General features: G+C 38.7%; 1 pseudogene; it reads left to right on the top strand.

Annotated features, from left to right (window-relative positions):
• Window positions 1-14,129: 14,129 nt before the first annotated feature.
• LOC112815443 (hsc70-interacting protein-like) lies at window positions 14,130-17,029 on the top strand (annotated as a pseudogene).
• Window positions 17,030-17,514: the final 485 nt, after the last annotated feature.

Here is a 17,514-nt window from a genome sequence, read left to right as displayed (position 1 = left end):
TACTAATATGCTAAAAAAATATTATCTTGATAGATGCATAAAGTTCATTTAACAGTATTCAACATCTATCCATGATACATACTCTTAGAAAAACTAAAAATAAAAGGGAACTTCCTCATCCTGATAAAGAGCATCTACAAAAAAATCCTATGGACTTAGTAGTGGTGAAAGAGAAACAGCTTTATCCTTAAGATCAGGGACAAAGCAAGGATGTCTGCTCTCTCTGTTTCTATAAGACATTGTATTTTAGGTCCCATCCATTGCAATAAGGCAAAAAAATAAATAAATAAACAAAAGGCATCCAGATTAAAAAGGAAGACGCAAACTATTCTTATCCACAGATATGGTCATTTATGTAGAAAATTTGACAGAAGTTACAAAAAAAAGCTACTAGAATGAATAAGATTAGCGAAGTTGCAAGATAGAGATCACTATACAGAAATTTAAACCACATTCCCATACAGTAGCACTGAACAATTCAAAATTGAAATTCAAAAAAATCATTTACAAAATGCTTAGGGATAAATTTGACAAAAGATGTATAAGACCTGTACATGGGAAACTATATAACATTGCTGAGAGAAATAAATGAAGATGTAAATAAATGGAGAGATAATGTCACGCGCATGATTTAGAAGACTCAGTACTGTTGTCAGTTCTCCACAAATTGAACCATAGGAACATAAGTTGAATGCATCTTAATCAAAATTCCAGCAGAATTTTTTATAGAAATTAGCAAGCCGATTCTAAAATGTGTATAGAAAGGCAAAGGGTCTAGAATAACCAATTTTTTTTTTGCAAAAAAAGAACAAAATTGGACTATTTACACTGCCTGATTTAGATTTCTTAAAAAGCTAAGGTAATTAATATAGTGTGGTATGGGTAGAAATATAGATCAGTCACATCAGTGGAATTAAACAGAAAGTCCATAAATAGACCCAACCATATATGGCTGATTGATTTTAGTATATTCACAGAGTTATGAAATGATTCTAGGTTTAGAATATATTTTTCACCTCCAACAGAAATCTTATACAGATTATCAGTCACTCCCATTTCCCCTCTTCCCCTGCCCCTGGCAACTAATAAGTTACTTTTGTTTCCTTGGATTTGATTATTCTTGACATTTCATATAAGTGGAATCAAACAATATCTAACCTTCTGTATCTGACTTCTTTGACCTAGCATGTTTTCAAGGTTCATCCCTGTTGTAGTATGAATCAGTAGTTTATTACTTTTTATTGCTAACTAATATTCCATTGTGTGGATATGTCACATTTTGTTTATTCATTCATCAATTGATGGACATTTGAGTTACTTCCACATTTTGGCTATTGTGAATAATGATGTTATGAACATTTGTGTACAAATTTATGTGTAGACATGTCTTATTTCTTAGAGATATATACCTAGGGATGGAATTGATGAATCATATGTTAACTCTATGTTAAAACTTCTGAGGAAATGCCAATTGTTTTCCAAAGTGGCTGCACAATCTTACATCCACACCAGCAATGACCGAGGGTCCCAATTTCTCCACATCCTCACCAACGTAACTTAATGTCTGGTTTTTTTTTTTATTATAGTCATTCTAGTGTGTATGGAGTGGCATCTAATTGTGGTTTTGAATTGACAAAGCAAGAAACAGCAAATGTTGGAGAGGTTGTGGAGAAAGGGGAACCCTCTTACACTGTTGGTGGGAATGCAAGTTCGTACAGCCACTTTGGAAAACAGTCTGGAGTTTCCTCAAAAAGTTAAAAATAGAGCTACCCTATGACCCAGCAATTGCACTATTGGGTATTTACCCCAAAGACACAGATGTAGTGAAAAGAAGGGCCACATACACCCCAATGTTTATAGCAGCAATGTCCACAATAGCCAAACTGTGGAAGGAGCTGAGATGCCCTTCAACAGACGAATGGATAAAGAAGATGTGGTCTATATATACAATGGAATATTACTCAGCCATCAGAAAGGATGAATACCTAACATTTGCATCAACATGGATGGAACTGGAGGAGATTATGCTAAGTGAAATAAGTCAAGCAGAGAAAGACAATTATCATATGGTTTCACTTATTTGTGGAACATAAAGAATAGCATGGAGGACATTAGGAGAGGAAGGGAAAACTGAAGTGGGGGCAGAATCAGAGGGGGAGACAAACCATGAGAGACTATGGACTCCGGGAATCAAACTGAGGGTTTTAGAGGGGAGGGGAGTGGGGGGATGTACTGTATGGTGACTAACATAACAGAATAATAAATAAATAAATAAATAAATAAAACAAACAAAAAAATTAATCGTGGTTTTGATTTGCATTGTCCTATTGACTAGAGATGTTGAGCATCTTTTCTTGTGCTTATTAGCCATTTAAAAAATATATTTCTGTGCCTATTGAGGTGGACATGTGGTTTTTGTCTTATATGAATAGAGCATATCATATTTGATTTTCATATATTAGATCACTCTTGCATTCCTGGCAGAAATCCCTCTTGATACTGGTGCATAACCCTTTTTATATGTTGCTGGATTCTGTTTGATAATATTTTGCTGAGGATTTTTGCCTCCATAGTGATATGGAATAATCTGTAGATTTCTCTTTTTGTCATGTCTCTATCTGGTTTTGGTATCAGGGTAATACTGGCCTCATAGAATGATTTGGAAAATATTTGCTCCTTTTTTTATTTTTTAGAAGGGTTTATGAAAGATTGGTATTTATTCTTTAAATGTTTGGAAGAAATCATCAGTGAAGCTATCTGGGGCTGAGCTTTTCTTTGTGGGATGGTTTTAAATTACTAAATTAATTTCTTTATTTCTTAAAAATCTATTCAGATTATCAGGTTTTTCCAGGGTCAGTTTCAGGAGTTTGTATTTCTAGCAGTTTATTCATTTCATCTAGGTTATTTAACTTGTTGCCATTCAGTTCTTAAGGCTTGCCTCTTTGGGCAGAAACTGTACCACTGCACAGGAGTTGGGGTACAGATAATGACTTCCTTATCTGGCAGTGACATCCTTGCTCTACTAATGGATGCTGAAGGGGGCAGGTGCTAATCTCTGGCTTTCCTGGCTTGCCTGCTCCTTGCAGAACCTCTGCCCTTATGAACAAGTTAGAGAGGAGGCTCCAGTGCGCAGTCTTGAAATAGCGTTTCTACCTTATGAGTACAGTCAAGGAAGAGAGCCTCAGTGTCTTAGGCCATGTATGATTGGAATAGAGCTTCTGAAGCACAAGCCTGGGTTGGGGGGAGAAACATGGGCAGCCTGCCTCTCCCAGGGTAAAGTTGCAGCCATATTCAAGGACATGGTGGGGAGCAAGAGTCCCCGTATCATTCTTGGCTACAGCTGCCTGAAGTAGAGCATGCACGGCAGTGTTTCCATAAGATGTAGCTTGAAGGTGGGGAGGAAGGAAGCAAGTCATTGCTCAGATGCCACAGACTCTTGCTCTCACCAAGTTTAGTAGATTTCCTTAAATGAGTATTTCCTCGTTTGCTGTGTACCCTTACGATAGTTCCCAGGCACTAAATGGTTGAGTTTTTAAGAAATAATTTTCTCCAGTAAAATGACTGTTATACTGGGTAAAGGGACCGCCCACTTCTCACTTCTTCATTCTGGAAGTCTGTTGCCCATCACCATTTCAATACCCAGTCAATTGATTTGATTTTTTGGACAAAGGTACCAAAGGACTTTAATGGGGAGAGAGGGACCAAAGATAATCTTTTCAACAAATAATACTGGAACCATTGGCTATCCCTATGAAAAAAAAAAAAAAAAAAAAAAAATTACCCTTGTTCCTTATCTCATACAATACACAAAAATTAATTCAAAATGACTGTAGACCTAAAAGTAACAGCTAGAAGTATACAATTTCTAGAAGAAAACATCAGAGAAAATCTTGGTAACCTTGGGTTAGGAAAAGTTTTCTTAACCAGGACACTAAAAGCACAAAGTATTAAAAGAAAAAGAAGATAAATTGGATTTCATAAAATTTAAAAATTGTCAGTCTTCAAAAGATATTTAAGGATTGAAAAGGCAAGCCACAGACTGGGAGAAAATATTTGCAAATATTTTCTCATAAGGAATTTGTATCCCAAATGTATAAGGAACCCATACAACAAAATGAGAAGATACAAGGCCCAAATACAAATGGGCAAAAGACTGGAACAGATATTTCACTAAAGAAGAAAAACAGATGGCAAATAAGCTCATGAAAGATGCTCTACATCATTGGCCTCTAAGGAATGCATATAAAAACCACCATGAGATACCACTCTACACCTATTAGAATGGTTAAAATGTAAAAGACTGATCCTACTAAGTGTTGGTGAGGAAGCAAAGCAACTGGAATTATCATACACTGTTTGTGGGAATGTAAATTGGAACATCATTGGAAGACTGTTGGTTTCCTAAAAACATAAGCCTACTCGATCACCCTGCCATTCCACTCCTAGGTCTTCACCCAAGAGAAATGAAAGCATATGCCCACAGAAGGACTTGTACATGATGTGCATAGCAGCCTTACTTGTAATAGCCCATAACTGGACCAAACCCAGATGTCCATGAACTGGTAAAGGAACAAATAAATTGTGGGAGAGCCTTACAAACGAGTGCCACTCAGAAATAAAAAAGAGTGGACTACTGATAAACACAAATGAATGAGTATCGTAAGGATTATGCTAAGTGAAAGAAATCAGAGACAAAAGCCTAGATATATTTCTATTTAGGTAAAATTCTTTAAAAGGCAAAACTATAGTCATAGAAAGCGAATCAGTGATTGCCAAGGGTCAAGTGATAGGGAAGAGAAGCAAGTAAGGGGGTTACACAACGACATACGTATATCAAAATTCATTAAAATGCACACCTAAAATGGATTAGTCTTATTTTGTATGTAAATCATACCTTAATATAGTTGATTAAAATGAATATGTACAGGGGCACCTGGGTGGCTCAGTTGGTTAAGCGTCTGCCTTTGGCTCAGGTCATGATACTAGGGTCCTGGGATCGAGCCCCACATCGGGCTCCCTGCTCAGCACGGAGTCTGCTTCTCCCTCTGCCTCTGCCCCTCCCCCCTGCTCATGCTCCCATGCACTCTCTCTCTCTCTCACTAATAAATAAATAAAATCTTTAAAAAAAAATAAAATGAATATGTACAGTATGTCATTTATATAAGAGTGTAAAACATCAAAATAATACTATATATTATGGATTCATATGCATATGTTATGAATGTAAAATGATACATGGGAAAATACACCAATTTTAGGAACATGGTTATCTCCTGGGGTAGAGAGAGGAAGACGGGATGGGTTTGGGGAACTTTGTATGGGTAATCTCCTATTCCTCCTGCTTTTCCCATTCCTCCTTCCTTCCTTTCTCCTTTTTTGTTTAGTTGGCTTCATATTTTATAATAATTTTAGATTCACATAAAAACTGAATAGATAACACAGAGAGTTCCCAAAGAACTCTGTCCCCTTCAGTGTTCCCAATTATTAACACCTTGTACTTCGGTTGTACATTTGTTACATGGACCAATGAATATTTGTGAATGAACTAATGTTGATACATTATTATTAACTGAAGTCCATAGTATAAATTAAGGTTCACTTTTTGTGTTGTTCAGTTCTACAGTTTTTGACAAATACTGTCATGTACTCACCATTATAGTATTATACAGCCTAGTTGCATAGTTTGCCCTAAAAACCCCTGTGCTTCACCTATTCATCCCTCTCAGGCTTCCCCTGAGCTGTGACAAACCTGATCCTTTTACTGTCTCTATAGTTTTGCTTTTTTTCTAGAATGTCATATAGTTGGAATCATATAGTATGGATTCTTCTTTCAGACTGGCTTCTTTCACTTGGCAATATGCATGTGAGTTTCAGAGGGAAACTTTTGAGGGGCTTGGGATCATTAATTTTTATTATTGAATATCCTATTGTCTGGATGTACCACAGTTTGTTTATCCATTTGCCTATTGAAGAACATCTAGGTTGCTTCCAGTTTTTGGTAGTTGTTAATAAAGCTGCTCTAAGCACACATGTGCACATTTTTGTGTGGACATAAGCTTTCAACTCAATAGCATATGTATCTAGAATCATGACTGCTGGGTTTTATGGTAATCTATGTTTGGCTTTGTGATAAACTGCCAAACTGTCAGCTCAGTCATTAAGCGTCTGTCTTCAGCTCGGGTCATGATCCCAGGGTCCTGGGATCGAGCCCCACATTGGGCTCCCTGCTCCGCGGGAAGCCTGCTTCTCCCTCTCCCACTCCCCCTGCTTGTGTTCCTTCTCTAGCTGTGTCTCTCTCTGTCAAATAAATAAAATCTTTAAAAACAAACAAACAAACAAAACAAACAAACAAACAAACTGTCTTCCAAAGTGGTTGTACCAGTTTGCATTCCCACCAGAGATGAATGAGAACTCCTATTGCTCTGCATCCTTGTCAGCATTTAGTGTTGTCAGGGTTTTGAATTTTAGCCATTCTACTAAGTGGTATCTCATTATCATTTTAATTTCCAATTCTCTGAAGAAACTTGCCACCTGTGTATCTCATATGGTAAAGTGTCTCTTCAGACTCTTTGCCCATTTTTTAAATTGGGTTGTTTGTTTTCTTATTGAGTTTTCAGAGTTCTTTATATATTTTGGATACAAGCCCTTTAAAAGATATGTGTTTTGTAAATATTTTCTCCCCATGTGTGGCTTCTATTTTCATCTTCTTTACAGTGTCTTTCACAGAGTATAAGTTTTAAATTTTAATAAAATCCACCTTATCAATTTTTTTTTCTTTCATGCATCACGCGTTTAGTGTTGTACCTAAAAACTCATCACCGAATCCAAGGTCATCTAGATTTTCTCCTATGCTATATTCTAGGAGTTTTATAGTTTTCATATTTTACATTTATGTGCATATTGGATTTGATTTGCTAACATTGTGTTGAATAGTTTTGCATCTATGTTCATGAGAGATATGGTCTATTGTTTTCCTTTCTTGTGATGTTTTATTTGGTTTTGGCATTACAGTAATGCTAGTCTCATCAAATGAGGTTCCATCTCACTGCTTTTATTAATCATCAGTTCTTATATGTTGTCTACTTTTTCCATTAGAACCCTCAACATATTAGCCATAAAATTTATCTTATTTTATTTTTTTAAAGATTTTGTTTATTTTTATTTTATTTGAGAGAGAGAGAATGAGAGATTGAGAGCACGAGAGGGAAGAGGGTCAGAGGGAGAAGCAGACTCCCTGTTGAGCAGGGAGCCCGATGCGGGACTCAATCCCAGGACTCCAGGATCATGACCTGAGCCAAAGGCAGTTGCTTAACCAACTGAGCCACCCAAAGATTTTCTTTTCTTTTTTTTTTTTTTAAAGATTTTATTTATTTATTTGACAGAGAGAGACACAGCAAGAGCAGGAACACAAGCAGGAGGAGTGGGAGAGGGAGAAGCAGGTCTCCTGCTGAGCAGGGAGCCCGATGCGGGACTCGATCCCAGGACCCTGGGATCATGGCCTGAGCCGAAGGCAGACGCTTAACAACTGAGCCACCCAGGCGCCCGATTTTATTTTCTTTAAGTAATCTCTGTACCCAACATAGGGCTTGAACTCACAACCCAAAGATCAAGAGTCGCATGCTCCACTGACTGAGCCAGCCAGGTGCCCCAGATAAATTAGGTAGTTGGTAATTCCAAATCTGTAACATATCTGAGTCTGGTTTTGATGCTTGCTTTCTCTTTTCAGATTGTTTTTTCTTGCCTTTGAGCATGCTTTGTAATTTTTTGTTGAAAGCCAGACATGATGTATTAGGTAATAAGAACTGAAACAATTGGACTTTTCGTGTGAGGTCCTATGTTAATCTGGCTAGGAACTGGGCTGTGTTTAATGTTTTCTGTGACTATTTGTGCTAGTGGCTTCAGTTTCCTCTAGTCCCCTTGTTTGTTTCTCTCCTCTGTTATCTTTGGGTTTCCCTATGAACTCCTTCTTAAATAGAAGCCCTTATAGCTCTCTTAGTTATAATCCACAACTATTACACTGGAGCCCTGCTGATGGGGTGTTAAGATGTTAGGGAGGGGAAGCATTATTTAACCTTATGATTAAATCTCAGTCTTTCAGTGGGTTGGAGTCCCTTGGCCTTGAGCTCCAAAAGTGTTTCTTAGCCATTTTTTTCCCTTCCCTTATGTGCTACAAGAGGGGTAGGCCTTTGGAGAGGCCTAGAGTTATCTAATTGCCACTTTTCCAGGTCAGATAAAGCTCTGGTAAAGTAGTTTACCTTGGAGGAGAAGTCTTTGTCATGGAGAATATTCTGTGTGTATTTCAAAGTGATTACTTTTCCTCTGGGCATAATTTAAAGGATTAGTTTCTTCCTCCTCCTTCCCAAGACAGGAGAGAATTTTTCTCCGCTCTTTACCAGGAGATCCTGGGGGACTCCTAGAAGTAAAATGCACAGAAGTGCAAGCCTTCCCTAAGATTAATCACTCAGGAGTGTTTAACTCTCAAGCTAGTCCACACTTCGCCTGCAGCAATTTGTCAAAATGATCATTTAAGTGTTCCTACCAGTTACTGGCTCTAGCCACCTCTGCTCCCAGGAAGCAAAGTATGGCTGTGATTTTCTTTATTTGCCTATCTCTCCAGTTTTGTGGAGGCAGTTTGCCCTGTGGCCTCAATTCTCCAACGGATCCAAGAAAAGTCATTGGTTTTCAGTTTGTTTGGCTTTTTTCTTGTTGTGAAAATGTGAATGGTGACTTCCAAGCTCTTCACATGTTGGAATTAAAAGCACAAGCTCTCTTTCTCTCTTCTTTGTTCTTTCTTTTCGTTCTATTCCCTTCTCCCATCATTCCTCCCACCCTTCCTCCTTTCCTTCTTACTGAAGCATTGTTGGCAAATGTTAATATCTGTTTAACCTCAGTGGTTTGAGTTCCCCTAAATTCAGGCTAGAGGCAACAGTGGTGGCATTCCTTGAGGAGGCAATGCTGTTCATTGAGAGCTTGAATTTACATTCCAGACTCACTTTGCAGTTATTAAAATAAAATGAGCTTCAGTTTCTGTAAAAAGACCCACAGTAATCAAATCAGCAAGAAAGCACATAGACCTCCAAAGCTCACTTAATATTCCTTTGGCACATTAGAAAGGCATTTTAAAGCATTCCAATAGCTAACATTTAAGTGTGTTCCAGACAGGAGATATTGCTTTGACAGTCATTCCTGGTGCATCCTATTCACCTGCCTTTCATCCAGAAGCAGTAAGGCTCTTGAGAGTTTTCAGGGAGTTAGATTGGTAGAAAAAGGCCCTCAGAATGAAGACTCATGTCCACTCAAGGTTCAGATTGAAGCACTTTATGAAGCCAACACACCTGGTTTTGTAAGCTATTTAAGATTTTGATTATCACTATTAATCATCTTTATAATAATAGCAATAATAACAAAATACTTTCGTCTCATCCAGCATATAATTCCAGTACTGCCTGGTTTTATGTATAAATGGTTTAACATGCCCACTATTATAATTTTTATTTTCCCTTATTCATAAGTAAAAATTTCTGTTTTATCAGAGATTTACATCATGTTAGGATCTTGTTGACCAGCTTCACATTCAGAGTATTTGTTTTTCCGTCACATAAGTACATACCAAATGGTTTGGCATGAGTTCAGGTGTCCCTAGTACACTGTTACCTATCAGCTACAGCTGCTTCTGGATGTTAGATTTCTCTCCCTGCCATGGCCAGATTTTGCCATGTGCCTTCTGCTGGAAGTTGGGTGGTGGTTAGTTATATGATATTATATTAGTTAGGTAGGGCTGACATAACAAAATACCACAGGCTGGGTGGTATAAAAACAGAAATTTATTTTCTCATAATCCCGGGGACTAGAAGTTCAAGATAAAGCTATCGAACAGTATTGGTTTCATCTGAGGCCTCTCTCCTTTGCTTGTAGATGTCTGTCTTTTCCCTGCATCCTCACATGGTTTTCCCTCTGTGTGTGTGTCTGGCTCCTAATCTTCTCTTATTGTATGGTATCAGTCATATTGAATTAAGACCTACCTTAATGCCCTCATTTTAACTTAATTACCTCCATAAAGACCCCATCTCTGAATATAATCATATTCTGAGGTGCTGGGAGTTAGGAACTCAGCATATGAATTTGGGGGGACACGTTAAGTAACCGCACTGGAGATAGAGAGGGAAAGATCATTTTTTTAAGTTGCTCACTGTATTTGAGGCACTTTACAACATTATCTCATCCTCACAAAATCTTATGAGGGAGGGGTTATTCTGATTTACAGATGAAGAGACTGCAAGAGAAAGTCAGGCTGTTAGGGAGTGCTGGGGTCAAGATGAACACCTGGGTCAGGCCAGCTTCCAAGCCCGTGTTCTGTCCACCAAATCACACGACTTGTCTTTGCCTGATGTCCTCTGTGTCTTGCCTCCTTTGGCCCTCTCTACTGAGTGACTTGAACTCCTGGCACCACCACTGCCTACTCCCCGATCCAAATTATCAATCAAGAGATTTGAGGAAATAAACATGACTTGTCACTAGAACAGGTGATGGGCTCTTGTCCTAGAGTAATCCAAAGCCTCAGGCCTTCCTTACAGCCTCAAGGTCAGCACAGACTCAGTAATTAGAGCAATACATTTACCGGGGCAGTTTCCCTTAATGTATCTTCCCATCCGGGGGTGCTCCAGGCATCACTTACAGCAAATCACTGCTCACGGATCTGGGAGCTTGTTCTGAGGCAGTTGCTGTAGGAATGCCTGTTATCACTAGGCACAATGTCCCAGAAATATCTCTTCTGAGCTTAGCACATTCCTTGCAACTAGGACTCATGGCAAAATAATCCTTTACTACAGGCCTATCATACACCAAACATGTTATTGAAATATTTGCATTGCTTCTTTTAAAACCTACAAATAGGACCAGCCTTGAATGTAGGCCAAGGGGACAGCTGCCTCTGGAATGATTTCAGGACACCCAGGAAAATGTCCTTGATTAAAGACCTTTGTCTCCCACTGGATATTGATTTTCTGGCTTGTGTTCTGTTTTTCTTTTTAATTACCTACATTTTCCACTCTACTATTGTGAAATGAATTATTTTTGTATCATTGAGCAATTAACTCATATTCTATTTACAGCTCTCAGACAAAATGTTAAGCAATTGCTCTCAGAATTTCCCCATTTGCAAATAACTGAGGTTGATTTGCAAAGGTTTCAGAGCTAATTCAACCATTTGATTAGTACTGACGCTGACAGAGAGCAAAAAGAGAGTCGTTGGGCCTGAGTCTTCAGCTCTGCCACACAAGTACATATCATTTCACATTGATTTTTGCAGGCACTCCTCCTGGGCTGATCTGCTTCAATTTACAGAGACAGTCTCGGTATTTGTAGTAAGGAGTAAATATTAATCTATAAAACTTGGGAATTTGCCTCTATACAGAAGAAATTATAAATATAGGCAAAAATCATAAGAACTAGAAGGGAATTTAGAGATCATTTATTTCAGTCCCCTGATTTTGTGGCTAAGAAAACCTAAATTTAGTAAAATTAAGAGATTCATCCAAGGCTTCACAATAGGTTAATGACAGAACTAGACATTGACCCCAAGCCCTGGCCTCTCCCGCCATTTCCTATTATACCCTGAATAGGTATGTACATCTCTACTGGCCTCCAAAATTGGGTTTCAAAACAACATAGTTGTTTTTATTTAAAAAAAAAAAACATAGTTTTTTAAAGACTAAATATAAGTCAGGAAAAATCCATGTGTTAGTCTTTAAAGATATTCAAATAACTAAGTTATGACTTCTGCCAGCTTAAAAAAGAGGAAATGTGATATTTGAAATGGCATACTAAAACATCATCTATTTCCTAAGTTTTATTTCAATTTACAGTATTTCTAAACCCCTATGTGTAGTTCCTGTACTTCTATGATGTAACTCTGAGTCTAAACTAACAGCTGAAAATGAAAATATGAGGCAGTAGAAGCAGTGCCAAAATCAGGGTCATTTACGGAAAATGCCCTAAAGCGTTCTGAGGGGACACTGTCGAGGATTGTAGACCTAAAAGTTAAACCTGTTTGGTTCATGGGCTCATACTGACACAAATTATGTTCTTGCTCTTCTGCCAAGTTGATCTAACCTTCAGGTAGCCTGCATCATTCTTGGGAGCAGGTGTTTATTAGGATGCAAAGGCTCCTCTCAAGTCCTGCCCTCTGGGGTCTTTCTCATCACCCTTGTACTTTATAGTAATCATTATCTGTGACCCCCCGCCCCTTGCCCTATTGATCATATGTACTGAATAGTACCATACTTATTTATGTTCCTGTCCTAGCTCCCTTAGATCATAAGATGACCATTTTCAGGTGTTTGTGCCCATTACAGGACCCAGGGCAATACTCTGCAAGCCATGTGTGGCCCAGAAATACTTGTTGAATAAATGAGTAAGGGCGTAACTGCCTAAGATGAAAAGTCACATCTGTTACAAACTGGTTGCATAAGAAAATACAATGTATTTCATGTGTTTAAGAATTTAAAAGTTTACTATGAAAGGAAATGTCATTTCTTATAACTGTGTATGGATGGCCATTATTCTCATTATTTACACTTTTCTGTCCTGTTGGTGGATTTATCTGTTATTTTTGGATCTTGGCTTGCATTCGTGAATATAAGTTACACTGAAGATGTCTATGGAGATCCTAAAATAGTCATGCATCTATTGTGGCAAGATAAATTTAGAATAGTCCAGGTTTCTTAATTTACAGGTAAAGCAATCAAGGCTTAAAACATTATATTTGTTCAAGGTCAAAAGTAAAAGCAAAGTGATGGTAGACACCTATCTTTGTTATAGATATCAAATAGGAATTTTTTTTTACATATTTGTGAACTAAAAAAATGCATTCACTTGCACACACCTCAGTTTTTTGGCTTCTATGTGGAAATTAACTTTTAGGAAAGAATCCATATTATTTGTTTGTTTGGTTTTTTTTTTAAAGTTTAACTTACTTATTTGAGAGTGAGAGAGAGCCCAAGTAGGGGGTCAGAGAGAACAGACTCCCCACTGAGCAGGGATTTTTTTTCCCCCCCTCCCAAGGTGGGGTCGATCCCAGGATCCTGAGATCATGACCTGAGCTGAAGGCAGACACTTAACCAACTGAGGCACCTGGTGCCCTGAAAGAATCCAAATTATAATTGGAGTAAAGATCCGACATAAACATGCCACTAGCTTTGCCTAACTTTGTGAAGAATGTCCTAACATTAAAGGGAGCTAAATATTGACATGGATTATTGGGATGGGGAGGAAAGTAGAAGCGTGGACAGGTTGTCATCACCAGTAATACTAATTTTTTTTTTTTAAAGCTTATCCCTTGGAGGAAAAGTGAGTCTTCAGTAATTAAAGAAGAGTCATTCATAGTTGACTTACTTTTCTATCTTTTCTTACCTCAAGGACTAGTGGCTCTTTTCTTTCCAGTTAATTTATTCATTTTCAGACCCCTGTTTTTCCCTGTGCTTCCCTCCCTGGGGTACCTGACAAGACTCTTCATTCTTCAAGTCCAACTCAAATGTTCTCTCCCTTGAAGAATTTACTCTAATCCTCCATGTTAGAAGCACACACTCCCTTCATTGCATGTTCACAGATTTCTTCCACTCATGGTGGCTTTTATTAGAGCCTGAGTCCCTGAACATGATAGGACCCTCACTAGCTCCTATCACTCTAAGCTTGGTCATTGTCCTGGATGTAAACCTGACTCTGAACTTCCTCTCTCATGACCATTGTTCTCAATTGTTTCCTACCTTTTCCTTTTCCTCCTTCCCAAATCTTTGCACTGTATACTCTGAAAGCCATAATGCAGTAGTTTTGAAGATATTTTGATCATGAAACAAAAAATAAATCCTTTTCTTTTTCACAACTCAGAAAACACATGGAATATGTATATATTTTATAGAACAATGTGGACTGCACTCTAGAATCTTCCATTGTCTTTTTAAAAAAATACTCGTTGTTGGACAATTGTATATCCACATAAAAAAAATGAAGTTATATCCTTACCTCATACCATACACAACACTTAACTCAAAATTAATCATAGGCCAGCACCTGGAATCGGGCCACAACCTCAGCCGCACCTGCCGCCTGCTGCCTGCCACCATCTCTGGACCATGGACCCCCACAAAGTGAGCGAGCTTTGGGCCTTCATGAAAATTGTGTAAACAGGATCCGAGTGTTCTGCACACTGAGGAAATGCACTTCCTGCGGGAGTGGGTGGAGAGCATGGGGAGTAAAATACCACCTGCCACTCATAAAACTAAATCAGAAGACAATATCAAGGAAGAAAATAAGAAGGCAGAGGAAAACATAAAGACAGACTAACCATCAAGTGAGGAAAGTGATCTAGAAATTGACAATGAAGGTGTGATTGAAACACATACTGATACCACTCAAAAAATGGGAGATGAAAATGTAGAGATAACCGAGGAAATGATGGATCAGGCAAATGCTAAAAAAGTGGCTGCCATTGATGCCCTAAGTGATGGTGAACTACAGAGAGCCATTTGACTTGTTCACAAATGCCATCAAACTGAATCCTTACTTGGCCATTCTGTATGCCAAGAGAGCCAGTGTCTTCATCAAATTACAGAAGCCAGATGCTGCCATTCGAGACTGTGACAGAGCTATTGAAATAAATCCTGATTCAGCTCAGCCTTATAAGTGGCGAGGGAAAGCACACAGACTTCTGGGCCATTGGGAAGAAACAGCACATGATCTTGCCCTTGCTTGTAAACTGGATTACGATGAAGATGCTAGTGCAATGGTGAAAGAAGTTCAACTGAGGGCCCAGAAAATTGCTGAACATCGGAGAAAGTATGAGCAAAAACGTGAAGAGCGAGAGATCAAAGAAAGACTAGAAAGGGTTAAGGCTCGGGAAGAACATGAGAGTTAAGAAGGCCCAGAGGGAGGAAGAAGCCAGACCACAATCAGGAGCTCAGTATGACTCTTTCCCAGGTGGCTTTCCTGGAGGAATGCCTGGAATGGCAGGGGGGATGCCTGGAATGGCAGGAATGCCTGGGCTCAATGAAATTCTTAGTCATCCAGAGTTCTCACAGCCATGCAGGATCCAGAAGTTATGGTGGCCTTCCAGGATGTGGCCCAGAACCCAGCGAATATGTCAAAATATCAGAGCAATTCAATGCAATCCCCATCAAAATACCATCCACTTTTTTCAAAGAAATGGAACAAATAATCCTAAAATTTGTATGGAACCAGAAAAGACCCTGAATAGCCAGAGGAATGTTGAAAAAGAAAAGCAAAGCTGGCGGCATCACAATTCCAGACTTCCAGCTCTATTACAAAGCTGTCATCATGAAGACAGTATGGTACTGGCACAAAAACAGACACATAGATCAATGGAACAGAATAGAGAGCCCAGAAATAGACCCTCAACTCTATGGTCAACTAATCTTTGACGAAGCAGGAAAGAATGTCCAATGGAAAAAAGACAGTCTCTTCAACAAATGGTCCTAGGAAAATTGGACAGCCACATGCAGAAGAATGAAACTGGACCATTTCCTTACACCACACACAAAAATAGACTCCAAATGGTTGAAAGACCTAAAAGTGAGACAGGAGTCCATCAAAATCCTAAAGGAGAACACAGGCAGCAACCTCTTCGACCTCAGCCACAGCAACTTCTTCCTAGAAACATCACCAAAGGCAAGGGAAGCAAGGGCAAAAATGAACTATTGGGATTTCATCAAGATAAAAAGCTTTTGCACAGCAAAAGAAAGAGTCCACAAAACCAAAAGACAACCGACAAAATGGGAGAAGATATTTGCAAATGACATATCAGATAAAGGACTAGTATCCAAAATCTATAAAGAACTTATCAAACTCAACACCCAAAGAAAAAATGATCCAATCAAGAAATGGGCAGAAGACATGAACAGACATTTTTCCAAAGAAGACATCCAAATGGCCAACAGACACATGAAAAAGTGCTCAACATCGCTCGGCATCAGGGAAATCCAAATCAAAACCTCAATGAGATACCACCTCACACCAGTCAGAATGGCTAAAATTAACAAGTCAGGAAACGACAGATGTTGGCGGGGATGCGGAGAAAGGGGAACCCTCCTACACTGTTGGTGGGAATGCAAGCTGGTGCAACCACTCTGGAAAACAGTATGGAGGTTCCTCAAAAAGTTGAAAATAGAGCTACCATACAATCCAGCAATTGCACTACTGGGTATTTACCCCAAAGATACAAGTGTAGGGATCCGAAGGGGTACGTGCACCCCGATGTTTATAGCAGCAATGTCCACAATAGCCAAACTGTGGAAAGAGCCAAGATGTCCATGGACAGATGAATGGATAAAGAAGAAGTGGTATATATATACAATGGAATATTATGCAGCCATCAAAAGGAATGAGATCTTGCCATTTGCAACGACGTGGATGGAACTGGAGGGTGTTATGCTGAGTGAAATAAGTCAATCAGAGAAAGACATGTATCATATGACCTCACTGATAGGAGGAATTCTTAATCTCAGGAAACAAACTGAGGGTTGCTGGACTGGGGGTGGGGTGAGGGGGTGGGTGGCTGGGTGATAGACATTGGGGAGGGTATGTGCTATGGTGAGCGCTGTGAATTGTGCAAGACTGTTGAATCACAGATCTGTACCTCTGAAACAAATAATGCAATATATGTTAAGAAAAAAAAAAAGAAGAAGATAGCAGGAGGGGAAGAATGAAGGGGGGAGATCGGAGGGGGAGACGAACCATGAGAGACGATGGACTCTGAAAAACAAACTGAGGGTTCTAGAGGGGAGGGGGTGGGGGGATGGGTTAGCCTGGTAATGGGTATTAAAGAGGGCACGTTCTGCGTGGAGCACTGGGTGTTATACACAAACAATTAATCATGGAACACTACATCAAAAACTAATGATGTAATGTATGGTGATTAACATAACAATAAAAAATTTAAAGAAAAAAATATCAGAGCAATCCAAAGGTTATGAATCTCATCAGTAAATTATCAGCCAAATTTGGAGGTCAAGCATAATGCCCTTCTGACAAATAAAGCCCTTGCCTAAGGAAAAGCAACGATCACCTAATGGATGTTGCAATAATACAAACCAGTGTACCTCTGACCTTCTCATGAAGAAAGCTGGGGTGCTGTGAAGAAAATCCCTACCTCTCTGTCCCACAGGCAACTGAAACATTCTATAGTGGTTTGCCATTACGGTATTCATTCAGATAATGTTTTCCTACTAGGAATTACAAACTTTAAACACTTTTTAAACCTTAAAAATACTTAAAAACATATTAAAAGAGTGTGTTGGTCCCTAAAAAAAATTAATCATAGACCTAAATATAACAGCTACAACTATAAAACTTCTTGAAGAAAACATAAGAGAAAATCTTTGTGACCTTGGGTTGGACAGAGTTCTTGGATAAAATACCAAAAGAAAAATCCATAAAAGAAAAATTGATTAATTGTATTTCATGAAAAACTTATGTGCTTCAAAAGACACCATTAAGAAAATG

Source organism: Callorhinus ursinus, unplaced genomic scaffold (assembly GCF_003265705.2).
Source record: "Callorhinus ursinus isolate GAN/ISIS: 27379988/994484 unplaced genomic scaffold, GSC_fseal_2.0 scaffold6, whole genome shotgun sequence".
NCBI lineage: Eukaryota > Metazoa > Chordata > Mammalia > Carnivora > Otariidae > Callorhinus > Callorhinus ursinus.
The sequence above is the reverse complement of the archived record's forward strand: the minus strand, read 5'-3'. Positions and strand labels throughout refer to the sequence as shown.